Here is a 5,211-nt window from a genome sequence, read left to right as displayed (position 1 = left end):
GACTCATCCAGATAATCTACTTGATGTTTATTCATGGTTTTTCATGGAGATATTGGCTGCATGAGTGTCTTAGGACTGGTAAATGAGCTGAGCTTGGGCCTGACTTATCTGACATGGGCCAGCCAAGCTCAGTTTGAGCTCGAGTCTGAGGCGGCTCATTTAAATAAAAAATGGTCTTTTCATTGGGCTTGGAACCCTTGACCTGTTGGCTACAAGCATACCATCCAACTGGTTAACATGTTCTTTGTTTTTTTACATAAATGGTATATGCATATATATATATGTTTGACTAGATGAGCTAAGCTGAGTTGAACACCCACTGTTTGAGATCAATTCGCTTATATTAAATGAGCTGATGATAGTTCGACTGACTGAGCTCACCTGATGAGCCCAAACAAGCCTCCTGCTACCTGACCTTAGCCAAGCCACGGGCAGCTGGGTTCATTTACCAGCCTAACTTGAGTCTTATCATTTTTGTCAAAATGTGATGCTTTTACATCACCCCATCTGAGTCTTCAAACCTCACCATTATTGGCATTATGAAGTGGTCATTATGTTATGTGTGTGAATGGACGATATTGAAAACCATGATAAAAACATATGGAGAGAATTCTCTAAGTTGGGATCAATGCATCCTCTAAGGGCAATTAACTTGGTGCAGTGCTAAGAGTTTTCCTCCAGTTCGGATTCATCCCAGGTTCCACTCCCACCAGGTGTGTGGGCGCCTTTAACTGGTGGGCTTCGCCAGGGCTTGGGTGCCGGTGACCCCACCTGGAGTTTACCTCGCAGGAGGGGCTGGCCCATTAAGTGACCCAGTTTTTAGCGACGTCACCAGAAAAAAAATGGGGCAATGCTAAGGTGCTCAGTGTTTAGACATAAGTTGGAGTCCTGTGCGTGAGCACTTACAGAAAATGCAAAAGGGTCAAGACCAATATAGGGTTTACCATGACATTGGTCCCAGTAGATGAGAAGATTTTTAACCACACTGAACAAGGGAGAGTTTGAGTGGCACGCACCCTTTTCCATGGAAAAAAAATCCAATGTGTAAATGGGTGCTTCGTCCTTTCTCACCTTAAGGGAGTGTTTGAGTGTCACACACCCTCTCATGCCCTTTTCTTTTCGCGGAAAAGGAATCCCCCCCCCCCCCACGGGAACCCTTTTCGTTCAAAGTGGGGGGTTCTCATGGATTTTGGGCTCCTTTTCTGTGAGGAAAAGGAGTGCTCAGTTTGTTTAGTCATTGTGGTGTTGGAAAAATCGTGTGGGCATACATACGTTGAACCACATATTGTAAGACTGTCTTAGGTTAAGGTCTGGTTTATGTGATCTAATCTGGTTGAGCCATTTGATATCTCATATAGTATGGTACACTATATGGAGAAACATGTTTTGTCTACAATTCTATAATGTGCTGAATTAAAGACAGACTTCTAATCACATTATATTATAGTCCCCAAACCTTATATATTGATCCTCTCTTTAGACCCCCATTATCAGAAAGAGAATTTAGTCCCTCTTTCATTAGGTTTAGAGAAAAGAAAAAGGCCACGTATATAGGTTTTGAAAGATCATACCCATCAACGATCTACCAGAGAGCTTATGGATTCATGTACGCTTTCGGATTAAGTTCTATTTCAGTTTTGATCTCAATGGTTTAGTAAGAACATGTAAATTGGTTCTTAAGTTATTTTGATGGATTTAAATTCCTACAATTGGTATCAGAGCAAGACACTGTTCTCGTTGAATCATTAAAAAAATATGGTTTTATATATTTTGTATTCTTTCCTATTTTTTCGATGATGACCCATCATGAACGCCAAATCATCGTCGTGCGGCAAAAGGTTTACCTCATTCAGCTTGCCAGACAAGAGGGCCGTTGGGCCTTTTCTTTCTTTGTCGATCGGATGGAAGGGTTGTCTAGGCCCTTCCCTGATTTTTTTTATCGTTGATATGCCATCGGGTAGTGAAGGGTTTACTCCATTTAGCCCGCCAGACGGGAAGGGCCGTTGGGCCCTTTTCTTATGTTTTCTGGCTGGACAGGAGGTCGCGACACGCCTATTAGAGGCCGACGGTAGTCTGAGGCATATGGTTCTCCCCAACCACCGTTGGTGACTATCTTGGGTCTGGCGACATCTCTGAGTCCTTCTCCATTCTTCGACCGGCAAGACAGAGGACAGTAGGGGTTTCTCTTGTTTTGGTCACCAGCGAGAGGGCCGCCCTCTCAGTTCGTCGGTCAGGGATTCACCCTGTCAGATCGTCAGACGGTTAGCTCACGCCACCGTCCAGTCCAAGGGCTGCTGGGTTTGAGGGTCTCTCTGACCCATTACCGTTCTTTCGCTGGCATCAAGGGTCGAACTCAACCATCACCGAAAAGATTTGGCTAATCAGGGTTTGGGGCCATCTCTGTCGGCCTTTTAAGGACCGTCACATGCTTTGGTATGATTCAGTTTTGAGTTGGCAAGGATTAACATTATGCTTAGCCATCCGCCAGCAAGAATTGTCGATCGAGCTCAGCCTTCAGGTGATGAACTAATTATCGGAGTCGGTTCAGCCTTTCCTGCAGACTAGCTCGGTCATTCAACAGTCTGACTCAACCTTTTAGTAGACTAACTCGATCATTCAGCAGGTTGGTTCGGTCTTCTCTGCAGACTAACTCAGTCATTCAGTAGGCTGGTTCGTCCTTTTCTACAGACTGGCTCGGTCATTCAGCAGGTCAGTTTGGCCTTTTCTGCAGACCAGCTCGGTAATTCAGCAGGCCAATTCGGCCTTTCAACAGATCGGCTCGATTTCTTTTGGTAAACCGGTTTGGCTATTTGGCAGTCCGGATGTAATGCACTGAATCGGTTTGGTCCAGTGTATAATGGGCACTGACTTCACCAACAACCCAAGTCGGTTTGGTGTCCAATGAGGGATCAGACTGGGTGTGGGTGCATTTGGGGTGATAGGAACTAGCGCACCCAGTTCAGTCAAACCCTGTTTAAGGACTGAACCAAGTCAGGTACGGGTGTTGTGTGGATCGGGCCTGGTCCAGACCCGATCCACCGCATATGCATGCATTTGGGTATGGATTGTTGGGTCTGATCTGATTCGAATCAAACCAGTTGGACCAACACCCAGTTGCAGTGGGTTGAGTCTGACCTGATCTGATTTGAACCTATTTTGGGACCCACAGGTGGGTCCGACCAGATCCGATTGGCCGGACTTGTGCACTATGCCTTAAAAAAAAAAAAATAATTATATTAAGGATTGTATAAGGCTATTTGGCGTGCATTATGGGTCACTTTTGGTGGGCCAATTTTTGGTTACTTTTGGGCTCATGCTTATTACGTTTATATGTTCTTTTGTTTATATGCATACGTGATATATTTGAACATTGGTATTCTTTTTATTTGGGTCCAATATTCTGAACTGGATTGATTGAATCAATATATTACCAAAGTAACCTCTGTTGCGTAGATTAGTTCGTTTTAGAATATTGTGATGGTTATATGTTTGTGGTTCATGGGAATAGTAATCGGCCCAAAGGAAGATTACTATTTGGCCAAACTCAAATGTATACTTTCAGTAATAAATATGGGATGATTATATAGTTTTTCATGTGAATAACAAGTTGGTTCAAAGAAAGACTCATTGTTTGACAAAACTTATTGTCCATGTTTGATTACTGTATTGAGAGTACCACTTACAAGTTGATATTTTTGTCCAAAGACTAAATGTCAATGTTGTGCTAGGTATCTTGTGATGGGGTTCATCACTGTTTAAATATATTATTTTGTGATGATGAATGTGAAAATATATGTTAATCATGAGCTTGTTTATTCTTTATTCAGTTAATATCTTTGCTTTTACGATATCTGCAAATATTAATTTTATCCATGTCTTGAGCGGTTCCAATTTTAAGAACTGAAAAGAAAATGTCATGATTGATCTTGGATGTATAGATTTGAATCTTACACTACGAGAAAATCAACCACCTGCTCTTACGAATAGGAGTTTTGTTGAAGATAAAAAAACTCTGAGCGTTGGGATCGATCTAATCGCATGAGTTTCATAATCATGAAACGTGCAATTTCTGAATCCTTCAGAGGCACTATGTCAGAAGAGGTGAATGTCAAATGTTTCTTTGAAGAAATTCAAATGTGTTTTGGGAAAAATGAAAGGCTGAGACAAGTACTCATTTTTTGAGTTTTGTCTCAATGAGGTATATGGGTAAAGAAAACATTAGGGAGTACATTATAGAGATGTTCCATCTTGCTTCAAAACTCAAGGCACTAAAGTTAAAGTTATCTAAGGACTTACTCGTGCACTTGGTTTTAATATCCTTTCCTGCATAATACAGTCAGTTTAAGATCAGTTATAACTGCTTAAAAGAAAAATGGACTCTTAATGAGCTTATTTTTCACTGTGTGCAAAAAAAAGATGGGATGAAGCAAGAGAAGACTGAAAGTGCTCATTTGGCAGTAACCTCTAAGGACAAGTTTAAAAAAAAAAAAAAAAGACTAAGGAAGTTGCAGTTGACCCTCAATCGCAAAAAAAATATTAAGACCCAAAGTCTAGTTATTGCTTTTGTAAAGGGGAGGGTCACATGAAAAAGAACTTTACCAAGTACCATGCCTGATATGAGAAGAAAGGTATGCTTTTTACTTTAGTTTGTTCTGAAGTTAATTTGATTTCTATGTCTGAACACACTTGGTGGATGGATTCTGGTGTTACCACTCACATAAGTGTGTCCATGCAGGATTGCCTAAGTTGCTGACGGTCAATTGGTGTTGAAAGATTCATCTATGTGGGCAATGGAAAAACAGTTGAAGTTGAGGCAATAGAGACATTTAGGTTACTTTTAAAGACTAAAAATTATTTAGATTTGAAAGAAATATTTATTGTGTCATTTTTTATGTAGAATTTAGTTTATATTTCTATTTTGGATAAATACGGTTATTCTTATTTATTTGAAAATAATGAATTTAAATTGTATCTTGATTCAAATCTTATTGGGATCAGTTCTTTATTTGAGGTTGATAACCTTTATTTGCTTGATATTATTGCCTCATTTGATGAAACATTGCATTTAAGTTATCGTTGTACAAAACAAAAATTAACAAATAAGAATTTTGCTCTATTATAGCATAAGCGCTTATGTCATATTTCTAAACAAAGAATTAAAATGCTTGTGTCGAGTGAGATTCTTGATTCTCTTGATTTCACTGACTTTCA

Source organism: Nuphar pumila, chromosome 15 (assembly GCF_984573655.1).
Source record: "Nuphar pumila chromosome 15, dmNupPumi1.hap1.1, whole genome shotgun sequence".
Lineage (NCBI taxonomy): Eukaryota > Viridiplantae > Streptophyta > Magnoliopsida > Nymphaeales > Nymphaeaceae > Nuphar > Nuphar pumila.
The sequence above is the reverse complement of the archived record's forward strand: the minus strand, read 5'-3'. Positions refer to the sequence as shown.